We start from the raw sequence: 13,307 nt of genomic DNA, 5'->3' as shown, positions 1-13,307 counted from the left end.
GATAGCAAACATAACCCCACTATATAAAAAAGGAGGAAGAGAAAAAACAGGGAACTATAGGCCAGTTAGCCTTACATCAGTAGTTGGTAAAATGCTAAAATCTATTATTAGGGAGGTGGTATAACAGGGCGCTTAGAACATTGTAATATGATTAGGCAAAGTTAACATGGTTTTATGAAAGGGAAACCACATTTGACAAATCTGTTAGTTTTTTGAAGATGTAACTAGTATGATGTATAAGGGGGAACCAGTAGATGTGGTGTATTTAGATTTTCAGAAGGCATTCGATAAGGTGCCACACAACAAGTTATTACACAAAATTGTACACAGCATGGCCCTGACCTGCAAGGGAACATCAGCCGCAGATCGAGGCTACGAAAGGAGCAGCGCGAGCTAGTTCAGGAGGGCAACGACTTGGAGGAGGGCGACTGGATTCAACGTCACCATAATCCAAGTCGCTGATTGAGCGTGGGCAGGTACAGCAGGAGGGGCGAGGTCGGGCGAAGGAGCGGCGAGAGATTGCAGAGCGACGTGAATGGGGCCCAGGAGAGGCGTGAGTTCGGAGCCCAGGAAAGGCGAGGGCCTAGGGGCAGCACGGGCCAGCCCACACTGTGATATGTGTGCGTACTAGGTCCGTGCAGCAGAGCTGTTCTCTAGTCGTCTTTGTTAATCCTTGCCACTGGACCAAGACCTCGCTCTGTCAAGCCCATGTGGTGGCTGGTGTGCAACAGCTATCACACGTTAAAAAAAAACACGCACAGGCATATTCCACCCTTCAATATTTAGTTTAGGCCTTTGGAATATCAGGTCCCTCATTGTAACACCTATAAACCTTTTGGTGTGGAAGCATGTCATCCTCGATACGAGGGACTACCGAAGAAGAAGAGACACAAAATTCGGACTCATGGGATTGGGGGTAATATATTATCATGGATTGAGGATTGGTTAATGGACAGAAAACAGAGAGTAGGAATAAATGGGACTTTTTCGGGTTGGCAGGCTGTAATTTGTGGGGTACCGCAAGGATCAGTGCTTGGGCCTCAGCTATTTACAATCTATATTGACTTAGATGAAGGGACTGAGTGTAATGTATCCAAGTTTGCCGATGATACAAAGTTTGGTGAGAAAGTAAGCTGTGAGGAGGACACAAGGAAGCATCAAGGGGATATAGACAGGCTAAGTGAGTGGGCAAGAACATGGCTGTAATGTATTTGCTTCATGGGTTCTTTGCTTAAAAATTCATAGCAACATATTCCTATTAAGAGCCAATTGGTTTATTCCCAATGACTTAAAAATCACACTACACATTTCCAGTTCATCCACCAGGCTCACAACCGCATGCCTCATCGTGGTTCCCCTAAACCCAACTGGCTGTGGTTTTATTTGAGACTTGTGAACATCACATGACTGGCTAAGCCACTTACAATTCAACAGCTCAACAAACCTGTGAGCATACTCACAGGTACATGCATTGGGCTAGACTTTCCCCTGGTGATCACTGGGCTAACGCCCATCTATCGTCCAAATAGGCAGGCTATCACTCATTTCACCTTAAAATTGGTACGTTGGGCCGTTACATCGCCCAAAGGTCGGTGGCCCAACTTTTGGCACACAAGATTTTGACATTGCCAAGGTGATCGCCCACTGCAACTTTCCCCACATCGCCCACACATCGCCGGGCTGATCGCTCACCAAGAAGATCACTGGAGAAAAGCTGCTCCCAACTGGCATTGTTCGGCAGGACGCGGCACTACAGATGCCATTTTGAACATCGGAGGAAGTGAGAGGCTGCTTGAAACATAGAAACATAGAAACATATAAAATAGGTGCAGGAGCAGGCCATTCAGCCCTTCTAGCCTGCACCGCCATTCAATGAATTCATGGCTGAACATGAAACTTCAGTACCCACTTCCTGCTTTCACGCCATACCCCTTGATCCCCTGAGTAGTAAGGACTTCATCTAACTCCCTTTTGAATATATTTAGTGAATTGGCCTCAACTACTTTCTGTGGTAGAGAATTCCACAGGTTCACCACTCTCTGGGTGAAGAAGTTTCTCCTTATCTCGGTCCTAAATGGCTTACCCCTTATCCTTAGACTGTGACCCCTGGTTCTGGACTTCCCCAACATTGGGAACATTCTTCCTGCATCCAACCTGTCCAAACCCATCAGAATTTTAAACGTTTCTATGAGGTCCCCTCTCACTCTTCTGAACTCCAGTGAATACAAGCCCAGTTGATCCAGTCTTTCTTGATAGGTCAGTCCCACCATCCCGGGAATCAGTCTGGTGAATCTTCGCTGCATTCCCTCAATAGCAAGAATGTCCTTCCTCAAGTTAGGAGACCAAAACTGTACACAATACTCCAGGTGTGGCCTCACCAAGGCCCTGTACAACTGTAGCAACACCTCCCTGCCCCTGTACTCAAATCCCCTCGCTATGAAGGCCAACATGCCATTTGCTTTCTTAACCGCCTGCTGTACCTGCATGCCAACCTTCAATGACTGATGTATCATGACACCCAGGTCTCGTTGCACCTTCCCTTTTCCTAATCTGTCACCATTCAGATAATAGTCTGTCTCTCTGTTTTTACCACCAAAGTGGATAACCTCACATTTATCCACATTATACTTCATCTGCCACGCATTTGCCTACTCACCTAACCTATCCAAGTCACTCTGTAGCCTCATAGCATCCTCCTCGCAGCTCACACTGCCACCCAACTTAGTGTCATCCGCAAATTTGGAGATACTACATTTAATCCCCTCGTCTAAATCATTAATGTACAATGTAAACAGCTGGGGCCCCAGCACAGAACCCTGCGGTACCCCACTAGTCACTGCCTGCCATTCCGAAAAGTACCCATTTACTCCTACTCTTTGCTTCCTGTCTGACAACCAGTTCTCAATCCACGTCAGCACACTACCCCCAATCCCATGTGCTTTAACTTTGCACATTAATCTCTTGTGTGGGACCTTGTCGAAAGCCTTCTGAAAGTCCAAATATACCACATCAACTGGTACTCCTTTGTCCACTTTATTGGAAACATCCTCAAAAAATTCCAGAAGATTTGTCAAGCATGATCTCCCTTTCACAAATCCATGCTGACTTGGACCTATCATGTCACCATTTTCCAAATGCGCTGCTATGACATCCTTAATAATTGATTCCATCATTTTACCCACTACTGAGGTCAGGCTGACCGGTCTATAATTCCCTGCTTTCTCTCTCCCTCCTTTTTTAAAAAGTGGGGTTACATTGGCTACCCTCCACTCGATAGGAACTGATCCAGAGTCAATGGAATGTTGGAAAATGACTGTTAATGCATCCGCTATTTCCAAGGCCACCTCCTTAAGTACTCTGGGATGCAGTCCATCAGGCCCTGGGGATTTATCGGCCTTCAATCCCATCAATTTCCCCAACACAATTTCCCGACTAATAAAGATTTCCCTCAGTTCCTCCTCCTTAATAGACCCTCTGACCACTTTTATATCCGGAAGGTTGTTTGTGTCCTCCTTAGTGAATACTGAACCAAAGTACTTGTTCAATTGGTCTGCTATTTCTTTGTTCCCCGTTATGACTTCCCCTGATTCTGACTGCAGGGGACCTACGTTTGTCTTTACTAACCTTTTTCTCTTTACACACCTATAGAAACTTTTGCAATCCGCCTTAATGTTCCCTGCAAGCTTCTTCTCGTACTCCATTTTCCCTGCCCTAATCAAACCCTTTGTACTCCTCTGCTGAGTTCTAAATTTCTCCCAGTCCCCAGGTTCGCTGCTATTTCTGGCCAATTTGTATGCCATTTCCTTGGCTTTAATACTATCGCTGATTTCCCTAGATAGCCACGGATGAGCCACCTTCCCTTTTTTATTTTTACGCCAGACAGGAATGTACAATTGTTGTAATTCATCCATGCGGTCTCTAAATGTCTGCCATTGCCCATCCACAGTCAACCCCTTAAGTATCATTAGCCAATCTATCTTAGCCAATTCATGCCTCATGCCTTCAAAGTTACCCTTCTTTAAGTTCTGGACCATGGTCTCTGAATTAACTGTTTCATTCTCCATCCTAATGCAGAATTCCACCATATTATGGTCACTCTTCCCCAAGGGGCCTCGCACAATGAGATTGCTAATTAATCCTCTCTCATTACACAACACCCAGTCTAAGATGGCCTCCCCCCTAGTTGGTTCCTCGACATATTGGTCTAGAAAACCATCCCTTATGCATTCCAGGAAATCCTCCTCCACCGTATTGCTTCCAGTTTGGCTAGCCCAATCTATGTGCATATTAAAGTCACCCATTATAACTGCTGCACCTTTATTGCATGCACTCCTAATTTCCTGTTTGATGCCCTCCCCAACATCACTACAACTGTTTGGAGGCCTGTACACAACTCCCACTAACGATTTTTGCCCTTTAGTGTTCTGCAGCTCTACCCATATAGATTCCACATCATCCAAGCTAATGTCTTTCCTAACTATTGCATTAATCTCCTCTTTAACCAGCAATGCTACCCCACCTCCTTTTCCTTTTATTCTATCCTTCCTGAATGTTGAATACCCCTGGATGTTGAGTTCCCAGCCCTGATCATCCTGGAGCCACGTCTCCGTAATCCCAATCACATCATATTTGTTAACATCTATTTGCACAGTTAATTTATCCACCTTATTGCGGATACTCCTTGCATTAAGACACAAAGCCTTCAGGCTTGCTTTTTTAACACCCTTTGTCCTTCTAGAATTTTGCTGTACAGTGGCCCTTTTTGTTCTTTGCCTTGGGTTTCTCTGCCCTCCACTTTTCCTCATCTCCTTTCTGTCTTTTGCTTTTGCCTCATTTTTGTCTCCCTCTGTCTCCCTGTATAGGTTCCCATCCCCCTGCAATATTAGTTTAACTCCTCCCCAACAGCACTAGCAAACACTCCCCCTAGGACATTGGTTCCGGACCTGCGCAGGTGCAGACCGTCCGGTTTGTACTGGTCCCACCTCCCCCAGAACCGGTTCCAATGCCCCAAGAATTTGAATCCCTCCCTGCTGCACCACTGCTCAAGCCATGTATTCATCTGCGCTATCCTGCGATTCCTACTCTGACTAGCACGTGGCACTGGTAGCAATCCCGAGATTACTACTTTTGAGGTCCTACTTTTTAATTTAGCTCCTAGCTTCTTAAATTCTTTTCGTAGGACCTCATCCCTTTTTTTACCTATGTCGTTGGTACCAATGTGCACCACGACAACTGGCTGTTCTCCCTCCCATTTCAGAATGTCCTGCACCCACTCCGAGACATTCTTGACCCTTGCACCAGGGAGGCAACATACCATCCTGGAGTCTCGGTTGCCTCCGCAGAAACGCCTATCTATTCCCCTCGAATCCCCTATCGCTATCGCGCTCCCACTCTTTTTCCTGCCCTCCTTTGCAGCAGAGCCACCTACGGTGCCATGAACTTGGCTGCTGCTGCCCTCCCCTGATGAGTCATCCTCCCCAACAGTACTCAAAGCAGTGTATCTGTTTTGCAGGGGGATGACCACAGGGGACCCCTGCACTATCTTTCTTGCACTGCTCTTCCTGCTGGTCTTCCATTCCCTATCTGGCTGTGGACCCTTCTCCTGCGGTAAGACCAACTCACTACACGTGATACTCACGTCATTCTCAGCATCGTGGATGCTCCAGAGTGAATCCACCCTCAGCTCCAATTCCGCAACGCGGATCGTCAAGAGCTCGAGGCGGATACACTTCCCACACACGTAGCGCCCAGGGACACCGGAAGTGTCCCCGAGTTCCCACATGGTACAGGAGGAGCATATCACATGGCCGAGCTCTCCTGCCATGTCTTAACCTTAGATACCCTTAAATTGGTAATAACAATAAAAAGAAAAGAAAAGCTACTCACCAATCACCAGCCAATCACTTACCACATTGGCTGTGACGTCACTTTTTGATTACTTTCTACTTCTATTTTGCTTTCTCTCCCGCTGTAGCTGCACCGGTATGCTTTTGACAGGTCGCTCCCCTCTCACCAACTGCCGCTGGCTCTCGATCTCCCGCTGGGCTTTTGACAGGTCGCTCCCCTCTCACCAACTGCCGCTGGCTCTCGATCTCCCGCTGGGCTTTTGACAGGTCGCTCCCCTCTCACCAACTGCCGCTGGCTCTCGATCTCCCGCTGGGCTTTTGACAGGTCGCTCCCCTCTCACAAACTGCCGCTGGCTCTCGATCTCCCGCTGGGCTTTTGATAGGTCGCTCCCCTCTCACCAACTGCCGCTGGCTCTCGATCTCCCGCTGGGCTTTTGACAGGTCACTCCCCTCTCACCAACTGCCGCTGGCTCTCGATCTCCCGCTGGGCTTTTGACAGGTCGCTCCCCTCTCACCAACTGCTGCTGGCTCTCGATCTCCCGCTGGGCTTTTGACAGGTCGCTCCCCTCTCACCAAAGAAGGGGCTTACGAGGAGAATTAATTTGTGAGTTAATTTAAAGGCCTTATTGACTCTTTGGCAATCATCTGCCCACATTTCTATTTATTGAGGACACATTTAGGGAATTTATAGCAATAGTGATGGGGTCAGTAATTTTTCTACCAGTATTGGTCACTAATCACATGTTAAAGATGGGAGAAGGTATATTGAAGAAGGCAGACAACTGCGGAGGAGGAGACCTTACACCCGACGTAGAAACAGGGAAAAGCGATTATACTTGAACTTCTCGATAACATGTGCTTTAGGAGGCTGTGCTTCCGAAAGGAGGTCATCGCTGCGATATGCCAGCTCAGCAAGGGAGATCTGCAGCCTACCAGCACCATCAGGATCGCACTGCCCGTTGAGGTAAAGGTTACTGCGGCACTTTCCTTCGACACATCGGGCTCCTTTCAGGCTTCAGCTGGTGACATCGGTGGTATCTCTCAGCACGCCACACATTGCTCCATTCGACAGGTGACTAAAGCCCTTTATGCTCACAGAATGGACCTTATAAGCTTCCCTATGACCAGGGAGGCACAGACCAAGAGGGCTCTGGGTTTCTCGAGAATAGCAAACTTCTGCAAGGTGCAGGGAGCAATAGATTGTACGCTCATTGCCCTGAGAGCAGCTTTAAAGGATGTGAAGGTGTTTCAGAACCGAAAGGGATTCCACTCCCCTGGATGTTCAACTCGTTGTCGACCACAACCAAATAATCATGGCAGTAAATGCAAATTTTCCAGGCAGCATCCATTACATGCACATCCTGCGTGAGAGTGCTGTCACTGACCTGTTTAAGAGTCTGCCTCAAGGTCATGATTGGATGCTGGGGGATAAAGGACATGGCCTTGCCAGCTGGCTCATGACCCCCCCCGCGTAATCCCCAGATGGAAGCCGAGAAGCGCTACAATGAACGCCACATAGCTACACGTAATATTGTCGACAAGGCAATTGGAGTGCTGAAGCAGTGCTTCAGATGCCTGGACCACTCTGGAGGCAGTCTACAATATCACCCTGACCAGGTCGCTGAGTTTACTGTGGTGTGCTGCATGTTGCATAACCTAGCTATAAGGAGAGGACAACAATTGCCAGATGGAACTGCCGGTCCACATCAGGTGACAGTCATGGAAGAGGTAGACGAGGGGGAAGACAATCAGTCTAGCGATTAACCCATCCCCCCCCCCGCCCCCTCCCCAGCAAGACCGGAAAGGCCCCATGAGACTTACGCAGCTGCAAAACTCTTGCGTCAGCAACTCATAAATTTACGCTTTGCGTGAACTTACATTGGTGGCAGTTATAGTGACAGTTGCAGTTGCATTATGTTTCATCCTTGCCTGACCTGGCCATTGTTTTCCAAGAGTTGTATTCATGTTATACCTTACGTTATTAGAAGACAGTGCACGACAATTGTAAAATTTCAAATAAAATGTTTAAATAATTTTTATAATTATATAATTTTTTTTAATAACACCCCCCCTCCCCCCCAACAAACACCCAAAAATAAAATTCAACAAACACTCTCCCACACTCCCAAAACCCCCAACATTCAACACAATTTTAATAACAATAACAATTGTGAATGCCTGGAGGAGCTCGCGACTCTCTCCCTGCACAGTGCAGTCATGTCCTCCTTAGGATCTTTTCGGCGCAGCGCATGCCGACCTCGCTGACTCTACCTCCGTGGGATTGGCGTGGGCACTGTTGGATGCATTGCGGTCACCTGCTGCAAGCTTCTTGGGCCCGCTACTTCTTCCGTCGAAGTCGAAGTCAATGATGTGGCCGCAGGTACAACAGTTGACGTGATGCAAGGGGCATCCTCCTCAGTCTCCATCTCCTACTCTGGCTCCGTGGTCTCCTCCTCAGCACCCGTGGTGATAATCACCTGTAAGAGGACAGGGACAGGTGCGGCATCCCTTTGCGCCTGCGGAGTTGGACCTACAAAACACAATTGAGCTTATTGAGTTTATTAGAAGGGCACACATTCTTGCGCTGCGCTGGCATACGTAGGAGGAGCAACAGTACTGCAATAATTAGGAACCAAGAGATGTTACGTTTTATTACATCATATGATAGTACATCTATGTGGAATTCAGCCATGATCTTATGATGGTGGAGCAGGCTCGAAGGGCCAGATGCCCTACTCCTAGTCCTATTTCTTATGTTCTTATGTTGTTAACCGGAGAGTAGCATAGAAGCTGCATGCTTAACATCACATCATTCATATATTACAATGAAATGCCGTTACATTACTTTGAATTACCACTGTGTTACACATTGCTCACGTGACGCGAGGGAGGGATCTGCACCACCACAGGTGGTGGCCGAGCAACTGTGGGTGCCCACAAATGCTGCTGCATGTTCCTCAAGGTTCGTTAGGATGGTCAGCTGGGCAAGACCTCCTCCTGTGCATCTGCGCTTAGCCCGATTTTTAGATATCTTCTTCTGCAAATGTGACAAGAGCATGGCATAAGCTGATTGATTAGGTAATATCATGGAAAGACAACAGTTTCCATCATTATATGCTAATAGGGTTTGTATCCACAATTGATGCATGGTTATAACAAAGATCGTGTTTAGGATCTAATGCTTGACACAAACATCTCCACTACAATCTCCATGAAGTTCCCCTGGAGGTGGGGGGTGGGAATCAGGACAGCTGGTGAGCTGGCAATGACAGGAGTTAATGTCCCAAAGTGTCCCAGGGCAGACAGCGAGCCAGGGCAGCTCTCCCCCAGTCCAGGCTAGCTCACATGTCTATGTCACAGCAGCTGGAGAGACAGACACAGTGTGGGTGAAGGTGACTGAATCTCTTAGTGCTCAACCGTACTCCATCCACCAACGTAACCCAAAAGAAGATGGTGCCAAAATTAGACTTAAAGGGCGCAGGTTCAGAACCCTGTCCAAATCTTAGCAGAGAATCTACGCAAGAATACCCAGCTTAATTTAATCCGGCAGATTTACATATTCAGTGGATCATTACAATTAAAAATCTAATTAATACTTACTCTTGCTGAAGCAACCAGGCTGTTCCACCTCTTGCGGCACTGGTCAGAGCCCCTCGCCTCGCGGGACACTGAGGACACCACATCGGCGATCTCGCCCCAAATTTTCCAATGTGACCAGCGTAGAGGTTTCCCATGCCCCACCTCGAGTGCACCTCCAGGATGAGGACCTCGTGGGAGAAGGGTTTTGTCCTCCTCCCCTCCACATCCTGCACACTCTCTGCGGACTCCTCGTGCTGGGGCATCTTTTAGTTTTGATTTTCTCACTCTCTAACTGCTTTCTTTAGTTTTGATTTTCTCACTTACTCTAACTGTTTTATTTCTCTCTCTCTCTCCCTCCCCCTCCCTCCCTTTGCCTTCTTCGCATGCCTGAATGACCCCTGACCTCCAGAATTCCAGGAAACCTTCTTTGCAAAAAAATAGGCATGCGCAGAAAGGCCGTTGCTAGGGATGTCTTGTCTTCCACATCGCTGAGCTATCGCCGGAAAAAAAATGCCGAAAGTTGCAATCCGAAAAATGGGTGATCTTCCAGCGATCCAGAGAGCTGAAACATCACTAGGGCTGGAACATCACCTATTTTTTGAGCCCTAGCAATCCAAGTGGAATGTCGAGCCCATTACACTGCTTCCCCATTTTTTTAGCAGCAAGGTATTTATACAATATTTCAAAAGATTACTTATGATTACAATTTTACAGATTCGACTGCTGAGCCTGATTATCTTGTTGTGAGCTTTTAGCTTTCTCCTGCACTGACCTTCATTTCTTTGCAGTTGGCTGGCTATGCCCATTTTCTATATTCTGATTTGTTTCCAGATACTGTCTTGGGGAATATCTGTTTTCAGGGCGTATAGCCCAGGATTCCTCATCTCTATTTTCCTGTATCCTCTTGAGTTTCCTTGGCAGCCTTACATCAGTCCTAGTGTTGGCTTTCTTCCTCGTTATCAATATCTTGTCTAGTTGATCTTCTCCACTAAACCTCAACTCCACCTCAGCCCTCAGAAGATACAGAGTCCCTGTGAGTTTGTCCCATAGCCACAGAACTGCCTTTAGCCAGCTGTATCTGAGTTGGTGGGGATATGGATGTTGTGACCATTGTGTCCGTTGAAGTACTTTGATCTGCCAACTCACTCTGATCATCATCCAAGTCAGGCTAATAATTATCACGCACTACAAATATTTGATCCACGTGAACCTTCCTGATGTAGTTACCAATTTTGACTAAGTACTGCTTGGAACCACATAATTGTACCAATGTCCCATTTGCATGGATTTGCCCTTTTCAACAGACTGAGAACTCTGACCTGATCACCCTTCTGAAAACACCGCCCTTTAATACTGGAATGATAATGACGTTTCTACACTAATTGTGCCTTTCTACCTTATCAGACAAGTGCGGTTGCAATAAACTGAAACTCGTCCTCAGACTATGCTTCATCAATAATTCAGCAGGTGTGTACCCTGTTGTAGAATGAGGTGTAGTTCTGTATTTGAAAATAAAATTCGCTAAGCTGTGCTTCATGCTCACCGATGATCCAGCCTGTAGAAGATGTTTCCGCAAAGTCTCTTTGACAATCCTGACCAACCTTTCAGCTGCCCCATTCGAAGCAGGATGACATGGTGCTACTAACATGGGTTTGATACCGTTGTGTCTGACAAAATTTGTAAAATGCATGGACTGAAATTGCGGCCCATTATCTGACACCATTTCTTCACAGTTCATGGCATGCAAAAATATCTGCAATTCATCGAATGTACGCTCTGTCATCATAGATGGCCCCATATGCTGTACCTCCAGCCATTTCGAACGGCTATCGATTAGAACCAGGACATTATCACTGCCCCTCTCACAAAAATCAATATGTATTCTTTGGAATGGCCTCGTTGGCCAAGTTCATGTTTGCAGTGCCGATTTAGCTGGCATGGCCCTGCAGACTTGACAGATAGTACACTTACTATCCAACTCAGGCCAATAAACAAAACTTCGGGCCACTCCTTTCGTGCCTACGATGACAATATGCTCACCGCGAACTTCCGTCAAGACTTTGGTCCATAGTGCACTGGGAATACTCTCAGGCCCCATTTTAGACATCCCTGCTGACATGATAATTCATGCCGACGATGATAAAGGGCTTTATCCCCTCGTCTAAATGCATCTGATCATCAGACCACCCTCGCAGGGAGTGCTCATAGGCCCACTGTAATGTGGAATCTTTCTGTGTGTGCTCTGCAATAACAGAGGCGGTCCTCATCAACGACATCTAGATTGAAGATTGACTGTTCGTGGCCAATTTCAGAATCTTCATGAGGCAACATTGAAAGGGCATCCACCATTGCATTCTGCATCGATGTACGATACTCGATTTTGTAATCATACTGAGACAATAAAATAGCCTATCTTTGCATCCTGGAAGCCGCCATAGATGGAATTGCCGCCTTTGAGCCTAAGATAATTAGTCACGGTTTGTGATTGGTTACGAGCATGAATTGGCATCCCAAAAGAAACTGATGGAACTTTTTAACACCAAATATAATTGCTAATGCCTCCTTCTCAATCTAGGCATAATTTTGTTCGCTTTTGTTGAGCGTATGCGATGCAAAGACAACCATTTTTTCCTGTCCATCATTCACAACATGGCTGATCACTGCTCCCACACCATATCCAGAGGCATCACATGCTAGTCTTAGTTCATGAATCAGTTGAAAATGGAAGAGAAGGGCACTACTGCTCAAGCATCGCTTGCATGTGTCATATGCATTCAGTTGCTCTTTGTCCCATAACCAACGCACACCTTTCTTTAATAAATAATGGAGTGATGCATGCAGGAAGAAAACGAGCATAATATTGGATCATGCCTAAAACGGATCGTAATTCAGTCATTTTTTTCAGTTCTGGAGCCATCATGATGGCTTGCATTTTCTCCTTAACTGGTTAGAGACCATTTTCATCAACACGCAATCCTAGATAAACCACCTCATGCTGTATGAATGTGCATTTATTCCTCTTCAGCTTCAGGTTATGGTTATTGAACTGTCTGAATACTACTAAGATGTTCAAGTTTTCCTTCTCTGTGCCAGTGGCTATCAACACATCATCTTGATTGCACAAACAGTGATTTATTCTCTAAGATCTGATCCAAGGTAGCCTGAAGTATCTTTGGTGAGGACTTGATACCATAGGGCAACTTAGTTGTGGAAGAAAGAATCTATGAATCTATGGCTTATGGTAAAGGGAAGGGTTAAATTCTGTTTTTGCTATATTTGAAGAAATAATAGGACTAGAACAATACCCACACTTTTTAGCCTTGAAACTTAGAAATGTAATTAAATGACTATCTGGTATTAAAAGGGAGTCTCCTGATATTCTGCTTATCAGACTGTGAACAGGGAGAAACTATGCAAGGACAGATAGAGTGTGTGCCTCCCGAGACAACCTTTGTACTCACGGAACTAATGAATAAGATTCCTTTTCTATTTCTGTATTCTATTTCTGTATAAAGATAGGGACAATTTGCTTGTAAAGGAGAGTTTTGCCTCAGTGTGGACTGAGCGGACTCTCCGAGATATCTTGTTAGGAAATAAAATTATCTCGAAGCACGACTCTGAAAGTCTCCGCCTGAGTTAATTTAAGCTAAAATTTCCTCGACATTAGTGTATGAATATAAATCTTTTGTGTGTATTGACTGTCAGATACTGCTGACTATCCTTGTCAATGTTGAGTTGAGCTTAGGCATGGGAGAGATCCAGTTTTGTGAAGACTTTGGCTCCCGCTAGTTCTGCATACAGGTACTGTGATGTCAATAAAGGATACTGTTCATCATCAACTGCTCGATTCAAGGTAATTTTATAATTCCCACAAAGCCACAC

The sequence above is a fragment of the Pristiophorus japonicus genome, unplaced genomic scaffold (genome assembly GCF_044704955.1).
Source record: "Pristiophorus japonicus isolate sPriJap1 unplaced genomic scaffold, sPriJap1.hap1 HAP1_SCAFFOLD_226, whole genome shotgun sequence".
In the NCBI taxonomy this organism is placed as follows: Eukaryota; Metazoa; Chordata; class Chondrichthyes; family Pristiophoridae; genus Pristiophorus; species Pristiophorus japonicus.
The sequence above is the reverse complement of the archived record's forward strand: the minus strand, read 5'-3'. Positions refer to the sequence as shown.